General features: G+C 38.6%; 8 non-coding genes across 8 annotated transcripts; all 8 read right to left on the reverse strand.

The window, feature by feature from the left end:
* Positions 1 to 16,509: 16,509 nt before the first annotated feature.
* LOC111474334 lies at positions 16,510 to 16,628 on the reverse strand. The gene has a single exon (XR_002715967.1). It is a non-coding gene; the product is annotated as a 5S ribosomal RNA (ribosomal RNA).
* A 133-nt stretch (positions 16,629 to 16,761) lies between these two features.
* LOC111474331 lies at positions 16,762 to 16,880 on the reverse strand. The gene has a single exon (XR_002715964.1). It is a non-coding gene; the product is annotated as a 5S ribosomal RNA (ribosomal RNA).
* A 618-nt stretch (positions 16,881 to 17,498) lies between these two features.
* LOC111474335 lies at positions 17,499 to 17,617 on the reverse strand. The gene has a single exon (XR_002715968.1). It is a non-coding gene; the product is annotated as a 5S ribosomal RNA (ribosomal RNA).
* A 268-nt stretch (positions 17,618 to 17,885) lies between these two features.
* Positions 17,886 to 18,004, reverse strand: LOC111474333. Its single transcript, XR_002715966.1, has one exon. It is a non-coding gene; the product is annotated as a 5S ribosomal RNA (ribosomal RNA).
* A 604-nt stretch (positions 18,005 to 18,608) lies between these two features.
* Positions 18,609 to 18,727, reverse strand: LOC111474328. Its single transcript, XR_002715961.1, has one exon. It is a non-coding gene; the product is annotated as a 5S ribosomal RNA (ribosomal RNA).
* Positions 18,728 to 18,860: 133 nt separating this feature from the next.
* On the reverse strand, positions 18,861 to 18,979 carry LOC111474340. Its single transcript, XR_002715973.1, has one exon. It is a non-coding gene; the product is annotated as a 5S ribosomal RNA (ribosomal RNA).
* A 133-nt stretch (positions 18,980 to 19,112) lies between these two features.
* LOC111474329 lies at positions 19,113 to 19,231 on the reverse strand. The gene has a single exon (XR_002715962.1). It is a non-coding gene; the product is annotated as a 5S ribosomal RNA (ribosomal RNA).
* Positions 19,232 to 19,364: 133 nt separating this feature from the next.
* LOC111474332 lies at positions 19,365 to 19,483 on the reverse strand. The gene has a single exon (XR_002715965.1). It is a non-coding gene; the product is annotated as a 5S ribosomal RNA (ribosomal RNA).
* Between the last annotated feature and the right edge of the window lie 22 nt (positions 19,484 to 19,505).

Below are 19,505 nucleotides of genomic sequence, written 5' to 3' on the forward strand. Positions count from 1 at the left end.
CGTGTCAATTTACCAAGATTGATTTGAAATCTCATTATCATTAAATTAGAATGCATGTAGATGAATGGAAAACAACTTTCAAAACTATGCTTGGATTATATGAATGACTCTGTTATTCATTTTGGGTAATGCTCTAGTACATTTATGCGCTCAATTAATCATATTTTGGGAGAATTTTTTTGGAAAGCATGTTGCTGTATAGTTTGATGATATTTTAATTTATTCAAAGAGTTTGCATGAGCATATGAAGTATTCATATGCTTAAGTCGGTTTTGATTACATTTAGAAAAGTGAAACTTTATGCTTATTTTAATAAGGGTAGATTTTGCATGGAAAATGAAAAATGGAAAAGGTTAACTTTCTTGACTTCATAGTTGGTAAAAATAGAGTAGAAGTAGATGACGAGAAAGTTGAAGAAATTAGGGATTGACCAACTCCAAAAAAATGCAAGTGAAATTTGGAGTTTTCTCGGGCTAGATAGGTTCTATAGGAGATTTATAAAAGATTTTAGCACCATTGAATGACTTAATGTTTTTAAATGGGAGATAATGCAAGAGAATGCATTCCATGAGCTTAAAGAAGAAATTTATCAATGCACCCTTACTTGTCTTGCCTAACTTTGCTAAAAGTTTTGAATTTGAGTGTGATACAAGTGGTTTGGGCATATGTGTCGTTTTGATGCAAGATAATGGCAGCATTGAACTATCTTACCTATGATAAAAAATTATTTGCTTTAGTTCGTACATTACAAGTATGCCAACACTAATTATAGCCTAGAGTGTTTGTAATCTACTCTGATCATGAAAGCTTGAAGTATCTTAAGGGTGAAAGAAAATTGAACCGTAGGCATGCAAAGTGGGTGATATTTATTGAAACATTTTCGTATGTTATCAAATATAAGCAAGGTAAGGATGATATGGAGGCACATAGTACTTATATCCTAGAGGATTTGTGATCCACTTAGATCATGAAAGCTTGAAGTATCTTAAGGGTCAAAGAAAATTAAACCGTAGGCATGCAAAGTGGGTGGTGTTTATTGAAATATTTTCGTATGTTATCAAATATAAGCAAGGTAAGGATGATATGGAAGCACGTAGGGTGGCTTAATGAAACATTTTAGGATTTATAAAACTTATAATATATTGTGTGAATACTTCTTTTGGCCAAAGATGAAGCACGATGTTCATAAGTTATTCAACCAATGTTTTCCATCTAAAGAATTCAAGTCAAGATCACAACCAAATGAATTGTATACTCCTTTAAATGTACCTAATGAACCAAATGGATTGTATACTCATTTGTTGTTGTAGAAATATTTAATAAAAATGGCTCATTGCATGAATCAAAATAGATGATACAAAACATGTTTTCTTATTCAGTAGGGAAGTAGTAAAATTACATCGAAAGCCCTAGAATTATTGTTAGTGATGGGGATGTTAAATTTTTAAGCAACTTTTGAAAAGTATCGGGGGGTAAATTAGGTACCAAATTGTTGTTTTTAACTGCATGTCATCAACTGGTGGACAAACTGAGGTGTTTAATAGAACTTAGGACAAATGATTGTCATTTGTATAGTTTGCATATAATAGAGTAAATCATACTAACTCTCATTGCTCTTCTTTTAAAGTTGTTTATGGATTTAATCCATTTACCCCTTTGTTTTGTAAAGACATATTTGATCAAAACCTCAGAGGAAGATTTACATCCAAGAGGGGATGATTCAAAAAATTATGGATTTAATCCATTTACCCCTCTTGTTTTGTAAAGACATATTTGATCAAAACCTCAGAGGAAGATAAAGTTACATCCGCACGAAAAGCTCAATTAATTTCAAGTCTGTCGCATTAACCACTCAAGCACATCAACATTTGTTAGAAAAAACTATGTTTAATTTTATAAATTATGTAAAAGTCAAATGATCAATTTGACTTATTCTTTGTGGAGATTAAAGGGGATCGAGATTAAATCCCGTCCACAAACATATCGGGATTGAATTCTGGCCACAAACGTCTTTTGTCGGGAGACTATAAATACCCACAATATGTTATGTAAAAAATAGATTCGTTGATGAATGTAATTCAGATCTCAAATTGAGACGTTTCCCTTAGAAATCCGAGGATCATCTTTGCCATTTCTAAGTTTCAAGCAATTCTTGTGGTAGAATTGCACCCGAGTCATTCAATCAAGCCTTGATCAAGTTAGATTGTGGAGTGACTCAATTTAGAACAAGGTTCTAAATCTTGCTTCTAGATCTTCGATCGTAAGAGGTAATCTAATTCTAGCTTTATCTCTTGGTTGATCCAAATTTCGCATAAGGAGGTGTTAATTACTTTGATTCAAGGGTTCTTGCTAAAATAAAAGCTTGGATCGTTGGGCTGAGGATTAAGGTTGCCTTATCAGTTTGGTATCAGAGCCTAGGCTTACATCTTTGTGGCCGACTTTAGAATTGTTTTTATCTTTCATTTCTGCTCTTGTTTATCTTTTCTTTAAATTTGTCCATTTATTTTCTTACTGTCATTTTCAACGTTCTTCATTATCCTTCTACTTTGTTCTTAGTGTCCTGATAAAGATCATATTTAGATCTTAAAAGAAAAAAAAAAAAATCCTTATCATATTGTCCTTAATATATCTTTATCATTAGATCATTTGCACGTTTATTGAAAGATCAAATAAATTTATATTCTCATTTTTTCCTAAAGCATATAAATCTAGAATTGTTGTGTTCGATCTTCACGACCATTCTTTTTAGAATTTTTTTTTCAGTGTGCAATTATATCCAAAAATATCTTCGTGTCCCTTATTTTTTTTGTTCACGTCTTGTTTTATTTTTGTTGTTACTACATAATTACCTTGTCTTGATTGTCTTGAATAGCTCGCTACTATCAGAATTGCTTTATCCATATTATCTACCTTGATAAGAAATTAGTCACTTTTCCAAATAGTCTACCTTGTGTGTTAAACACGAGTGTTCCTGAGTGTAAAATCAGTGAGTTGAGTGTGTGAGATCCTAAGCATATAAAACTACTGTTTGTACAATCATGAACCAAGACGAGAAAAATGGAGGGGAGATCAATGATCTAGTTGAAGAAGTCCAAAAGAATGAGAAGAAACTAGAAGATGGTATTCTTTTGGCCCTTATTACAAGAAGACTTCTTAAAACTCAAGTTATGGAGAATGACGTTGATGATTAAAGAGACAACCTATTTCACACGCGGTGTTTAGTCAAGGGGATTTCTTGTAGTCTTATCATTGATAGTGGAAGTTGCACCAATGTAGTAAGTACTATATTGATCAAAAGGTTGCAAATTCCAACTCAAGATTATCCTAAATCTTACAAGCTCCAATGGCTCAATGACAGTGGAACAATGAAGATAATTTCCCAAGCTTTAATATCTTTTACTTTGGGAAAATATAAAGATGAAGTTCTTTGTGATGTGTTGCCAATGCATACTGGAGACATATTGCTTGGCCGACCATGGCAATTTGACAGGAGGTTATGTATGATGGCTATTTGAATAGGTATTCTTTTGTAAAAGATGGTAGAAAAACCATTCTTGTACCTTTGAGTTCTGCAAATGTATTTGCTGATCAATTAAAGTTGGAGGAAAGAAAGAAAGAGTTGGAGGCAAAAGAGTTAAAAGAAAAACAAGAGTTGAGTGAAAAAGTAGAGAAAAATCAAAGAGAAAGAGAGAAGAATGAAAAAATGGATGAAATTGAAGAAAAAAGAAAGAGACAGTTATTTGCCTACCGTTAGAGAGGTTAAAAGGCTTTCACAAAAATCGATCTTTGTACTTAGGTACAATGGAGGATATTTGGTCTTTAACTATAACAACTTGGCTTTGCCTAGTGTTTTACCATCTCTTTTACACGAATTTGAAGACATGTTTCAAGATAAAGAAATACCTCCCATTAGAGGTACTGAACATAAAATAGACGTCATTCCAAGGACTGTCATTTCTTATAAGCCAGCTTATAGAGTCAATCCAACCGAGATAAAAGAAATTAAAAGGCAAGTGGAGGAGCTCATGGAGAAGGGCTATGTACGAGAAAGTTTGAGTCCATGTTCTATACGAGACTTATTGGTGCCAAAGAAAGATGAACCTTGGCGCATATGCATGGATAATAGAGTCATCAACAAAATCACGGTAAAGTGTCGACATCCTATTCCTAGGTTAGACGATATGCTTGATTTATTGCATGATTCGTGTCTATTTATAAAAATTATTTTGAAATCTAGACATCATCAAATTAGAATGCACGTAGGAGATGAATGGAAAACAACTTTCAATATTAAGTTTGGATTGTATGAATGGCTTGTTATGCCTTTTAGGTTAACTAATGCTCCTAGTAAACCTATGCGCTTAATATATAATGTTTTGAGAAAATATATGAGAAAACATGTTGTTGTTTATATTGATGATATTATAATTTATTTGAAGATTTTGCTTAAGCATGTGGAACATGTTAAATTAGTTTTGATTACACATAGAAAAGAGAAATTTAATTTTAGTAAGGGTAGTTTTTGCATGGAAAAAGTTCACTCTATTGGCTTCATAGTTGGTAAAAATAGAGTAGCTTTGGATAGAGACAAAGTTAAATTCATTATGGATTTGCCAACACCAAAAAGTGCACGTAAATTTCGGAGTTCTCATGAGTTAGCTAACCTCTATAAGAGATTTATAAATGATTTTAGAACCATAACTCAACTATTGAATGACTTAGTGAAAAAGAATGCATCCAATTTTGTTTTTAAATGGGGATAAATACAAGAGAATGCATCCAATTTTCTTATCTTAGGAAGAAATTAAGCAAACCATTATTTGTTTTGGCTAGTTTTGATAAAACTATTGAAGTTGAATGTGAAGTATGTGGTTTGGGCACAAGTGTTGTTTTAATTCAAGATGGAAAGCACTTAATATATTTTAGTGAAAAACTAAATGGGCCAACATTGAAATATACTACCTATTATAAAGAATTATTTGATTTAGTTCATATATTGCATGTGTGGCAACACTACTTATGGCCTAGAGAATTTGTGATCCACTTTGATCATGAAAACTTGAAGTATGTGAAGGGTCAAAGCAAACTGAACCGTAGACATGCAAAGTGGGTGGAATTTATGGAAACATTTTCGTATGTCATCAAGTATAAGCAAGGTAAGGATAATACAGTAGCTCATGTGTTATCTAAAAGGTATGATCTCTTTACTTCTCTTACTGAAAAATTCTTGGAGTTGAGCATATTATTGAATTATATGGAGATGACCAAGACTTTAGAACTATTTATGCATCTTGTCCAAAAAAAAAAGGGGGATGAGTATTATGTGTTTCATAATTTTTTAATTACTAAGAGTATGCTTTGTATTCCTAAATGCTCTATAAAAGATTTGTTTTTGAGAGAAGCATATGGTGGTGCCTTAATGGGACATCTTAGGATTAATAAAGTTTATAAAATGTTGCATAAACACTTTTGTTGGCCGAGATGAAGCATGTGGCAGATAGATTTATGGATGATGCAAAGCATGCTGCTAACTTATTCTTTAAGAAAGTAGTTTATGGATTTACTACACTTCATTTGCTTCCTATTCCTACTAATTTCCTTCTAATATTTTTGTGAGTGAAGCATTTAGATTTGATCAAAACATTTCAAAAGGAGTGACTGAAAGAAGGTGATGATTTTTTCTGATTCGAGGACGAATCCTTCTGAAGAGGAGGAAGATGATAAGAATCATTGTGTACACTTCATTTGCTTCCTATTCCTACTAATTTCCTTCTAATATTTTTGTGAGTGAAACATTTAGATTTGATCAAAAAATTTCAAAAGGAGGGGTCTGAAAGAAGGTGATGATTTTTTCTTATTCGAGGACGAATCCTTCTGAAGAGGGGGAAGATGATAAGAATCACGGTGTACACTTCATTTGCTTCCTATTCCTACTAATTTCCTTCTATTATTTTTGTGAGTGAAGCATTAAGATTTTATCAAAACATTTCAAAAGGAGGTGACTGAAAGAAGGTGATGATTTTTTCTGATTCGAGGAGATTAAAGGGGATCGGGAATAAATCCCGTCCACAAACATATCGGGATTGAATTCTGGCCACAAACGTCTTTTGTCGGGAGACTATAAATACCCACAATATGTTATGTAAAAAACAGATTCGCTGATGAATGTAATTCAGATCTCAAATTGAGACGTTTTCCTTAGAAATCCGAGCATCATATTTGTCATTTCTAAGTTTCAAGCAATTCTTGTGGTAGAATTGCATCCGAGTCATTCAATCAAGCCTTGATCAAGTTAGATTGTGGAGTGACTCAATTTAGAACAAGGTTCCAAGTCTTGCTTCTAGATCTTCGATCGTAAGAGGTAATCTAATTCTAGCCTTATCTCTTGGTTGATCCAAATTTCGCATAAGGAGGTATTAATTACTTTGATTCAAGGGTTCTTGCTAAAATAAAAGCTTGGATCGTTGGGCTGAGGATTAGGGTTGCCTTATCAATGTCTATAAAATTGATTTTCCAAGGGAATTTCTACATTCTACTTCCGATGTTTCTCAGTTGAGTTCTTTTGATGTAGGTTATGATTTTCCTGATTGGAGTACAAATCCTTTTGAAGAGAGGAAAGATGATAGAGAGCATGATGTTCCAAATGTTTCAACTAGACCAATTATACGTCCAAGACCAAGAAGATTCAACAAGCATTCATTCTTCATCTACAAAATTGGATAGCCTCGATTCAACCTCCATTTCATATGTTACAAGCTATTTGATTAAAGAAAAAATATTTAGAGGTTCGAGGGTGAGTAATTGCACGGTTGAAGTAGAGGACGAAGTTGTTATAAATAGTAGTAGTGATAATTTATTTCGGAACTTTATTTAGTATTTTAATTCCATAACTTGTTGTAGTGGGGAAAAAAATGTGGGAAATTACTTGTGAAATTGGCCATTACTTGTTTTTTTTTTTTTTTTTGGGGAGATTTAAACGATAATGGAGTAACTTACCAATCATGGCCACTAACTTATTTAGTTGGCATTTGAAGAGTCAAAAGTTTCTTTTGTGGAGAAACTATAAAAGTAGATTTTGAATAAAAGTAATCACTCAAGTTCAAGACTTTAACTTAAGAAATTTTAGTATCCTCTTTGTCATTTCTCAGTTTCATGCAATTCATATGGTAGATTGCATCGACTGATTCATGATTAAGTTGAATTGTGAAGTGACTCAATTTAGAACAAGGTTTCAAATCTTTCTTCTAGATCTTTGATTTTAAGAGGTTATCTACTTTTACGCTTATCTCTTGGTTGATCCAAATTTTATATAAAGAGGTGTTAATTTCTTTGATTCAAGGGTTCTTGCTTCAAAAAAAGCTTGGATCATTGGGCTGAGGATTAATATTGTCTTATCACCCACGTTTCAAAGTCCGCTCCCATCCATGACCAACTCCTAGGTACCGAAAAACAATGTAAACATGAAGTGAGTAAAAAGTTATTAAGTAACGTACTTATAGGCTCTTAATGACAACCTTAAGTTAGGATGTTATCTCTTATTGAGTTTTCATGGGCTTGGCACTTAGAGCTTATATTTTTACATGTTGCCTTCTCATCCTAAAAACTTTTCCATAAATTAACCTTTAGTTCTCTTCCTGTGACCACATGAGTGGGGCTATCATGGTCGTGTCATCTTTCTAGTCAATTCTGATGCAGTGCATTTCAACTAAGTGAGGAAAATAGGAGGTCCTCCTTATCCTCCTAATCATGATACATAATGTATGGCATCCCACATCAAAGAGGAATAGGGGCATTGTCGCACACCACATGATGGGAGATAACTGTCACTTTTGGGTATAAATCCTAGCTATTTATTTACCATGTTATTCAATTGATCTTAGGTATATTCTTGGAACACGATCTATAAAAGAACATAGGCTTATACATTATATCATGGAGTAGCATCAGCATCACAACTCATTAGTTTTAACTTAGGTACACAATAAAAGGCAACCAAATGTGATCCCATGGGCGTGAAAACTTACTAGTAACTTGATAAATCCCTTTCAAGGTTGTGTATAAAGTTCCACGTTACTTAGGTGTCTTAAAAGTGGTAAAAGGAGGTTATTTTGGGTGGAGGGCATTATAGTTATTTTACACCTATGTGTGAATTCTCTGTGGATCGATATGCTTCCTATATGTTATGTATATGTTATAATATGTGAATTGTATGATAATAGTTCCTGTACGATGTGTTCAAGGATATGTTTGAGATAGGATACAAGAAGAATGCACAAAACGAAATGTAACGATAGGAGTAAAATACGTTCACGAAACGTTAATGCTAGGTTACATACCGGAGTGATATGGATAAGAGAGATTGATGGAAGAATACGGTTAGGTTACGGGTAGAAAGGGATAGGTTTGTGATAGATTGATAGAACGATAGCGTTATGTTAAGTTCTTGTGATGATATGACTAAGGTACGTTCATGTAATGATATGACTGTGATAGGTATAAGAACGTTAAGGCTATGATAAGTTAGAGAAGGATATGACTATGAAGTGTTTACATTATTACTTATTTATGATATGATACATTGTGATGCAATATCTCAAGGTATGATGTGTATATGATGAAATGTTATGTTAAAAGCATAGAACGTTATGTTAGGTCTCTTAAATTGTGTGTATACAACATGATATGAATGATATGAAATTACGATAAATGACATGAAATATAACCCCGTTAGAATTATGTATGATTTGAGAACGGAAGAATGAGAAACGATATGATATGAATGATGAACGATATCTGAAACGATATGAAAATGATATGATATGTACTTAATGCTAGCGGGGTTGTATTAAAGGATAATGAAATTGTATAAGTAGTGGGGACCTCATGCATTATGTGTGTTCATGCATTTGGGGGATACCCTTATCCCATCACGAGGGTACGGACGCGTACATCCAATGGCAGGACAACGATTGTTATGCTTTGCATAGCGCTGCCGTGACGGTTACTAGTTTTAACAGGTCCAGCATTAGGGGCTCCCAGAGTATGCCCACAAGATAAGGAAAGTGGCCCAGCGGTGTGCGAACTAGCTTGGTATGGGCCGTGTGTAGAGTATATAGTACACGTCCACGATTACCCGTTAGGACAACACCGTAGGGAAAATGAAACGAAACGAAACGAAAGATAGGTCCCATCATTTCATTGCATTTGATTGTTATATTTAACCCCAATAGTGAGGTCACTTACTGAGTGTTTCTTTAAATACTCAAGCCATGTGCTACTACATTTTTCAGGTTAAGGCATGGCATTTCTGTACGGCTAACGATGGCATCGCAACTCGAGATCATGGCACCTGCATAGGATAATGGTATTTATTTTCTTAGACTTAGGCTAGAATAGGATGTTTTAAACTTAAAACGCTTATTTATTTTATTTTGGGTCTTTTGTTGTGTCATTTTAAAGATGTTTTCGAAACACGTAAGTCCATGGCTGTGTTTTAAGTTAAACGTTATGTTTTATAGAATTTAAATGAAGGCTTCCGCATTCAATGTTTATTGTACGTATATAGTAGCGACCTTAAATTAGTAGAAATTTTTTGATCGTTATAGTTGGTATCAGAGCCCTAGGTTATAGATCTTGTAGACTAGCTTACGATGTTGGCTTGGCATGTTCCATGGTCCCACCGTCGGTGCCCCGTCTCCGCCAGGTATGTCTTGCGTAAGATAAGAAAATGACATGTTGTTATTATTTGGTAATTATTAAATATAACTCATAATTGGACTTTTACTCTATTGATTGTATTATAATTGACTGCATTCATGTTAGGTTAATTCTATATTTATTATAATTTAGAATACGTTATGTTTTACCTTGCATGGAATGTGAATGTAAATTGTTATGTTGATGATGTTTAGATTTACTGAGATTGTTGCTGTGAATGAGTAGTTATAGTTTTAAGCTACTAAATGTTAGTGTATGCGTGAAAATGATTTTGCTAAGCAAGATCATATGTTTTAGTTAGACGTCTTAAGCATAGATAAACTACACAGTCTTATGAACATAGAGATTAGAATGAATGTACCAATGTATAGAGTAAGTAGTTTCAAATGGAATTAAATGACCTAAGAAGCTTGATAGATGTCAATATCTTATAGTATACTATAGATATTAAAAGTGGTAGTGTCTGAAAGAAAATTCTATAACTTTGATTTAGGTAAAGATGAAATTAAAGTATCAGTAAGAAAAAAAAATTGAGTTAGACCATAAAAGTTTAAAACATGTATACTTAAATTGATTGGTAAATGATATAAGTGTCTTTAATGGAAGATGAGCTTTGGAATTACTTAGATGTAGAAAACTTTCCTCCTTCAATCGTGGTAGCAGCATTTGTCCCATCATGTTCGCCATCAGCTCTGATATCAATTTGTTGAAATAAAATTTGCTCTAATACCAATTTTTAGAAAATAAAAGCCGCTCTGATACTGACTTGTAGAAAATGGACATTCACTCTGAAACTAACCCGTTTAGAAAACTTTGAAGGGGGTGTCGAGAGGGGAGAGACAAGGAGACAGACTTCTCAAAAGCCTTTTTCGATTTCACAGAACTTTAACTCTTTCTTCTTTTTCTCTTTTTGCTTCTTTTTGCTCTATTATGACTCTTGCTCTACTTGCTCTAATATTACAATGATAAGTAAAGCCTATTTACAAGTTTTCTTGCCATAACTATCCCACGTTTTCTTTACATGTTTTCTCACCCATATACTACTCATTTCCTAAAATAAGTATAGCTTTTTTACTCAATTTAAAAACTGTTTTTTTTTTCTCTCTCTCTTTCATTTAAGTTTATTTCCAACAAATATGTCATGCAGTTTATCTTCTAAACTATTTATTGGCAAAGACGATTGATACTCGCACTATAACGACCCAAGAAAAAGAAAAAAAAAAAAAAAAACTCAATCGTTGGAAAACTCGTGAGTTTTCTAGCGACCGCCGAGTTTCGTGGACCCCACGCGAAATGATAGCCACACCTCACTCAACCTTCAACCCACAACTGCCAGAATCGATCAAAATACCTGCAAACAGAGAAAAGAAAGAAAATACGAGAGCGAGAGAGAGATTTCAGATAACTTCGGCGAGTTTTCAATTTCTTCGACGAGTCCAAAACCACCAGAAAATCGACGTCAAACGCTCAGTTACCACCATGAGAATAATCCCTAACGAAAGCACAATAACTCAAGGTATGTTTTGTACTTTTTCGTAAGCGCCATCGTCGGTAACCGAGGTCAAAAAATTGTAAACATTCTTAGATCTATGGTTTTAGGAACTTTTAGGCTACTAAACTTCGAGGAAAGAAAGAAAGAAGATAAATAAAGAGGAAAAGGAAGAAAGAGGACCGATATTAGCAACGAAAACGCCTGTTAGATAATAGCTATGTTTTTATTCCTTAAATTTCGTTAGTTGTTTTTTACTTTTGAACATCTGAATTAACGCCCCCCGTTTAATGGAAGAGCATATTTTTTGCTGGCCATTTTGACCAATTTTTTGGGCGCAAGGTTTATGCCACTACTGCTAAATCTAGGATAGGTTTGTTATTGAAATACGTGAAACTAAATCAAATAATAACCATCGGTTCTTCAGCAAATATTTCTCTCCCTTTCTTTTTTCGTTATTTTTTTCCTCGAAGAAGTTTTCCTTCAGCCGATTTTTACACGTCGACGTTTTCCTCACTATTGCTAGAAGTCAACAACGTCGCTGGTAAGGAAGACAAGATCCACAGATCCGGGTCAACCCGAACCCAAAATCTGAGAGAGCTAGCCCGACTTCTTTCCCCTCGGCCTCTACCTTCTGCCCAAACCTCAATCCAGCCCAGAAGCCACGGTTCAGCCCCATCGCCGCGCAATCGACTTGGGAGGGAATCAAATCTCGTTCGGTTGGTATGCAGCGAGTGTGGGAATCAAACATCGAGCAGCTGCAGGCTCACCAACAGCATAACCACTCTCGGGTCCTCAACACAGGGGCAACAGCATCACCAAGAGCACCGACGATGGGTCCTCGACACAGGGGCAACAAACCATATGACCGAGTGATATGAACCAAGAGACATCAATCATCCAAGATGCTTCAATGAAGATGTGAAGAAAATATTGTTGAAATTATCAAAAGATATTTCAATTCATGCCACATTGAAGAATAATGAAGTTTTATGTTATAAATTTTGAGTAGATTACAATTTAGAGTTATTGTATTTCATTTATGTATTTTAAGACTTTTTATTTACTATAGGTTACAATTACACAATGGTTAATTATGCTCATTAAGTATGAATATTACAACTCTTGGAATGCCTTTAATAGTTCCATTTTGAGGCTATATAAAGCCATCTCGGACATCCTACTGTGCTGGTGAGTTGTTGGAGCTTGTGCACGGCGATATTTGCAGGCCCATCAAGCCGGCGGCCCTAGGCAGCAAGACCCTCTTCCTCCTGCTAGTCGATGACAGAAGCCGCTTCATATGGCTGATCCTCCTGTAAGTGAAAAGTGGGGCGACATAGGCGATTAAGCGCATTCGAGCGTTAGCGGAGGCCGAATGTGGGAAGAAGATGTGAATGCTACGCACGGACTGAGGTAGAGAATTCACCTCAGCGAGCTTCAGTAACTACTGCGACGAGCTCGGCATGCAGCAGCGACTAACAATGCCCTACTCCCTCTAGCAAAACAACAAGATCTTTGCTGATGACGGCTGGGATGCCTGAAAGATTCTGGGGAGAGGCGGTAATGACGACTGTCTATCTTCTCAATCGGTCGCTAATGTGAAGCCTAGACGGGAAGATGCCACATGAGGCCTGGTACAATAGAAAGCCAGTGGTACATCATTTTCGAGTGTTCGGATGTGTCGCATACATGAAGGTAGCGCGTTCCAACCTTGTCAAGCTCGATCCAAAGGGGTTGAAGGTCGTCTTCATCGGCTACAAACCTGGGAGCAAGGCGTACAGACTCTATGATCCTGCGAGGGGTGAGCCCACGTGTCTCGTGATGTCATCTTCGACGAAAGCACCTTCAGGCAGTGGAAAGACGTGATCGAGACAGCCCACAACTCAAATCAATTCACGGTGGAGTACCTCGTCATCGAGCCAGAAGAAGGAGGAGCACAGCATCAGGAACCGTCACAGCCGCCAGCAGTTGCACCCCTTGAACCAGTGGAATTTGCAACACCACGGACTGTGGATTCGACGCTGGATGTCGATCACGATGAAGATCTGGTAGCCAGGTACTGGAGGATGGGCGACCTAGTGGGAGGAGGTGAAGCCCCTAGACTAGCAGCACGCAAACTGGAACAAGAGGTGGCCGAACTGCATGTCATCAACGCAGATGAACCGAACACCTTCGCTGAAGCAGAAAGGAACCCGTGCCAGCTGAAGGCAATGCAGAAGGAGATGAAATTCATCACCGAGAACCAGACATAAAGTCTAGAGGATATGTCACTGGGACACCAAGTCATAGGGCTCAAATGGGTCTTCAGACTGATGCGAACGAAAAGGGAGAAGTTGTGAAACTCAAGGTCAGTCTGGTGGTGAAGGGCTACGTCTAGAAGCAAGGAGTGGATTTTGAGGAGGTATTCGCACCAGTGACAAAGCTGGAATCTACCCACCTATTGCTGGCAATCGCGGCACATCATTCCTGAGAAGTCCACCTCATCGACGTGAAACCCGCGTTCCTAAACGGAGAGCTGAAGGAGACTGACTATGTTCAACAACCACCGAACTTCCTGGACAACGACAACCCTGACAAGGTATTGTGCCTGCACAAGGCACTCTATGGGCTTCGGCATGCACCACGAGCCTGAAACACGAAGCTCGACAGTACCCTATTATCGCTAAAGTTCAAGCGCTGTGCCTCTGAGCATGACATGTACACGCCCGGCCACGACGAGTAGCGACTAATCGTGAGAGTGTATGATATAAACCAAAAAACATCAATCATACAATATACTTCAATGAAGATGTGAAGAAAATGTTGTCAAAATTATCAAAAGATGTTTTAATTCATGCCACATTGAAGAAGAATGAAGTTTGATTGTTATAAATTTTGGGTGGGTTACAATTTAGAGTTATTGTATTTTAAGACATTTTATTTACTTTAGGTTACATTTACATAATGGCTAATTATGGCCATAAAGTATGAAGGTTACAACTCTTGGAGTGCCTTTAATAGTTTCATTTTTTAGGCTATATAAAGCCATGTATATTGTATTGGTAAGAGACTTGGAAAATATAGAAAAAGAAGCATTTGTCCTCTTCTTTAGCCAATGGCTAAGTTTCTTTGCAATTCTATGTAGTTTAGGTTGCATGTAGAATCATTCAAGCTCGACATGATTAATCTTGCTTGTGGAGTGATTCGAATCTCAAGCAAGTGTTCTTGCCTTGAGATATTTGATCAACAAGAATCATTCAAGCTAGACATGATCGATTTTGCTTGTGGAGTGATTTGAATTTCAAACAATGTTCTTGCCTTGAGATATTCGATCAACAAGGTAATCCGAATCTTACTCCCCTTGTAGTGGTTCCTTATCTTATCAGTGTACGTCGATGACCTCATAATCACTGGAGGCGACATGGAAGTCCTCGGAAGATTCAAGAGGGAGATGTCAAAGAACTTCAAGATGAGCGATCTTGGCATGCTCAGCTACTACCTCGACATCGAAGTGCAACAGGGTACTACCGGCATCACCATCTGCTAAAGTGCATATGCGAAGAAGCTGTTGGACACAACTGGGCTTGTGGACAGTAACCCTATAAAGACTCCAATGGAGGGCCCGACTCCAACTAAGGAAGGCCGGCACTATGACGGCAATTAATGCCACCAATTACCGCAACATTGTCAAAAGCCTGCGCTATCTGATAAACACACGTCCTGACCTTGCTTACTTAGTTGGATACGTAAGTAGATTCATGGAAGAACCTAGGGAGGAGCCTCTTGTGGTTGTCAAGCGCATCCTGCACTATGTGGCTGGAACCAGAGGCTGGGGTGTGAGATACTGCACCAGGAGAGGAAAGGAGAAGCTTGAGCTTGTTGGCTACAGCGATAGTGACATGACCGGTGACGTTGATGATCGTAAGAGCACCAGTGGGGTGATTTACTTCCTCTCAGGCAGTGCGATCTACTAGCAATCAACAAAACAAAAGGTAGTTGCTTTGTGATATGAACCAAGAGACATCAATCATACAATATGCTTCAATGAAGATTTGAAGAAAATATTGTTGAAATTATCAAAAGATATTTCAGTTCATGCCACATTGAAGAGAAATGAAGTTTCATGTTTTGAATTTTGGGTGGATTACAATTTAGAGTTATTGTATTTCATTAATGTATTTTAAGACTTTTAATTTACTTTAATTAAGGTCATTTAGTTCATGCCTAGAATTGATTAATTATTTATATATTTTTCAATCTTTCCATTTATTTGTTGATTGTCATTTCCATTTATTATTTATATAATCTTTCCATTAATTATTTATATATTTTTCAATCTTTTAATTTCCAGTTAGGAAGTGAATTTAGTCAAAATCCTTTCTTTCTTTTTTTTAATTCATTTGGCATGTGCAATTCTACTAAAAAATATAATAGTCCCTTATTTGTTTGATTGTTTATTATTTTATTTTTATGTTATTTTACAATTAACTTGTCATGATTGTCCATGCCCAATCCCAATGGACAACCCTTCGATCCGATCTGCCTGCCCTTATTGCACGGTTTAGAGAGCACTTGTGTATGTGATGTCAGCCCAGCCTCGAAAATCAAGCTTTGCCCTGCTTATTCACTCGGACAATGCTCCCCCGTAGCAATGCTCCCCCGTAGCGTAGCGATGAAGAAGATGATTATTTATTTAGTAGGTGAACAGTCGAAGAACCACTCTAACGAAGAATGGAGCTTCTTTGTTTTGAAACATATTCTTTTGCGCAACAAGCTGCTGGGTCAATATCCCTTGCTATTAAATCTGCTCCAGTTATCTCATCTATAGAAGAAGCTGGTATAGAATAGGTCGTCAGGGGTGGGGGCTTTACCGGGGGGACTAACTAGTAAAAGGCCAAGGAGTACTGTCCACTCCAGCCCAGCCCCTCAGAATAGTCCCATTTTTCCTCCACGCAGGGGCTTTACCGGGGGGACTAACTAGTAAAAGGCCAAGGAGTACTGTCCACTCCAGCCCAGCCCCTCAGAATAGTCCCATTTTTCCTCCACGCAGATAAGGGGCTAGCTTGCTACTAACCGCGAAATTCTGATGGGATCCGGTGCATTAGTGCTAGTATGATCGCACCCGACATGCCATGCGCACAAAATCAGATTTAACGCATGCGGGGCGGCATGATCGAAACGCGATGGGCGTGAGCGGGGGAGGTTCTCATTTGAGATTTAACGCATGCGGGGCGGCATGATCGAAACGCGATGGGCGTGAGCGGGGGAGGTTCTCATTTGTAGACAAAGGAAGAAAAGAACTCGGAGAAATTGAAAGAAAAAAAGGGGTGTAACACGAGGACTTCCCAAGTGGTCACCCAACTTAGTACTACTCTCGCCAAAGCACGCTTAACTGCGGAGTTCTGATGGGATCCGGTGCATTAGTGCTGGTATGATCGCACCCGACATGCCATGCGCACAAAATCGGATTTAACGCATGCGGGGCGGCATGATCGAAACGCGATGGGCGTGAGCGGGGGAGGTTCTCATTTGTAGAGAAAGGAAGAAAAGAACTCATAGAAATTGAAAGAAAAAAAGGGGTGCAACACGAGGACTTCCCAAGTAGTCACCCAACTTAGTACTACTCTCGCCTAAGCACGCTTAACTGCGGAGTTCTGATGGGATCCGGTGCATTAGTGCTGGTATGATCGCACCCGACATGCCATGCGCACAAAATCGGATTTAACGCATGCGGGGCGGCATGATCGAAACGCGATGGGCGTGAGCGGGGTGTCACGGTCATGCTCGTCCAGGGCGTGTTGCCCATGGCCGCATTCCTATGGCAAGCCAAACCCTTGTCATGTCTTTTCATTCTAGTGTTTTTACTTCTATAGTTCTAGGGCGTATGACGCCTCAAAAATATCATGTCTAGGCCTGCCAGAATGAAATGTCTCAAAATGTACTATAGGGGGATATGACTAGTTGTCAACTTCTCCCTACCCAAGGTTATATATGCTAAGCCGTTGTTATCTCTCTCTTGCTTGCTTATATAACGTCTCTTTCAAAAATCTCTCTTTCTAAAATCTCTCTTTCTAAAATCTCTCTCTACCCTCGTTTTCCAAAACCTTCTTTTAAAACCGAGGCTAGAGGCTCGATCATACGTCGCTTGGCCGTAGGCGACGCAAGTACAAATTGGCTCAGCTCACTTGTCGTTGGAAAGTGAGTGCCGCACAATCGCTAGTCCGCTGCCTTTAAGAGTGCGATTGTGTCACGGGGGAGGTTCTCATTTGTAGAGAAAGGAAGAAAAGAACTGGGAGAAATTGAAAGAAAAAAAGGGGTGCAACACGAGGACTTCCCAAGTGGTCACCCAACTTAGTACTACTCTCGCCCAAGCACGCTTAACTGCGAAGTTCTAATGAGATCCGGTGCATTAGAGATGGTATGATCGCACCCGACATGCCATGCGCACAAAATCGGATTTAACGCATGCGGGGCGGCATGATCGAAACGCGATGGGTGTGAGCGGGGGAGGTTCTCATTTGTAGAGAAAGGAAGAAAAGAACTCATGATCGAAACGCGATGGGTGTGAGCGGGGGAGGTTCTCATTTGTAGAGAAAGGAAGAAAAGAACTCGGAGAAATTGAAAGATGGGTGTGAGCGGGGGAGGTTCTCATTTGTAGAGAAAGGAAGAAAAGAACTCGGAGAAATTGAAACAAAAAAAAGGGGTGCAACACGAGGACTTCCCAAGTGGTCACCCAACTTAGTACTACTCTCGCCCAAGCACGCTTAATTGCGGAGTTCTGATGGGATCCGGTGCATTAGTGCTGGTATGATCCCACCCGACATGCCATGCGCACAAAATCGGATTTAACGCATGCGGGGCGGCATGATCGAAACGCGATGGGCGTGAGAGGGGTGTCACGGTCATGCTCGTCCAGGGCGTGTTGCCCATGGCCGCATTCCTATGGCAAGCCAAACCCTTGTCATGTCTTTTCATTCTAGTGTTTTTACTTCTATAGTTCTAGGGCGTATGACGCCTCAAAAATATCATGTCTAGGCCTGCCAGACATGAAATGTCTGAAAATGTACTATAGGGGTATATGACTAGTTGTCAACTTCTCCCTACCCAAGGTTATATATGCTAAGCCGTTGTTATCTCTCTCTTGCTTGCTTATATAACGTCTCTTTCAAAAATCTCTCTTTCTAAAATCTCTCTCTACCCTCGTTTTCCAAAACCTTCTTTTAAAACCGAGGCTAGAGGCTCGATCATACGTCGCTTGGCCGTAGGCGACGCAAGTACAAATTGGCTCAGCTCACTTGTCGTTGGAAAGTGAGTGCCGCACAATCGCTAGTCCGCTGCCTTTAAGAGTGCGATTGTGTCACGGGGGAGGTTCTCATTTGTAGAGAAAGAAAGAAAAGAACTGGGAGAAATTGAAAGAAAAAAAGGGGTGCAACACGAGGACTTCCCAAGTGGTCACCCAACTTAGTACTACTCTCGCCCAAGCACGCTTAACTGCGGAGTTCTGATGGGATCCGGTGCATTAGTGCTGGTATGATCGCACCCGACATGCCATGCGCACAAAATCGGATTTAACGCATGCGGGGCGGCATGATCGAAACGCGATGGGCGTGAGCGGGGGAGGTTCTCATTTGTAGAGAAAGGAAGAAAAGAACTCGGAGAAATTGAAAGAAAATAAGGGGTGCAACACGAGGACTTCCCAAGTGGTCACCCAACTTAGTACTACTCTCGCCCAAGCACGCTTAACTGCGGAGTTCTGATGGGATCCGGTGCATTAGTGCTGGTATGATCGCACCGGACATGCCATGCGCACAAAATCGGATTTAACGCATGCGGGGCGGCATGATCGAAACACGATGGGCGTGAGCGGGGGAGGTTCTCATTTGTAGAGAAAGGAAGAAAAGAACTCGGAGAAATTGAAAGAAAATAAGGGGTGCAACACGAGGACTTCCCAAGTGGTCACCCAACTTAGTACTACTCTCGCCCAAGCACGCTTAACTGCGGAGTTCTGATGGGATCCGGTGCATTAGTGCTGGTATGATCGCACCGGACATGCCATGCGCACAAAATCGGATTTAACGCATGCGGGGCGGCATGATCGAAACGCGATGGGCGTGAGCGGGGGAGGTTCTCATTTGTAGAGAAAGGAAGAAAAGAACTCGGAGAAATTGAAAGAAAAAAAGGAGTGCAACAAGAGGACTTCCCAAGTGGTCCCCCAACTTAGTACTACTCTCGCCCAAGCACGCTTAACTGCGGAGTTCTGATGGGATCCGGTGCATTAGTGCTGGTATGATCGCACCCGACATGCCATGCGCACAAAATC

The sequence above is a fragment of the Cucurbita maxima genome, unplaced genomic scaffold, assembly GCF_002738345.1.
Source record: "Cucurbita maxima cultivar Rimu unplaced genomic scaffold, Cmax_1.0 Cma_Scf00310, whole genome shotgun sequence".
Taxonomy (NCBI): domain Eukaryota; kingdom Viridiplantae; phylum Streptophyta; class Magnoliopsida; order Cucurbitales; family Cucurbitaceae; genus Cucurbita; species Cucurbita maxima.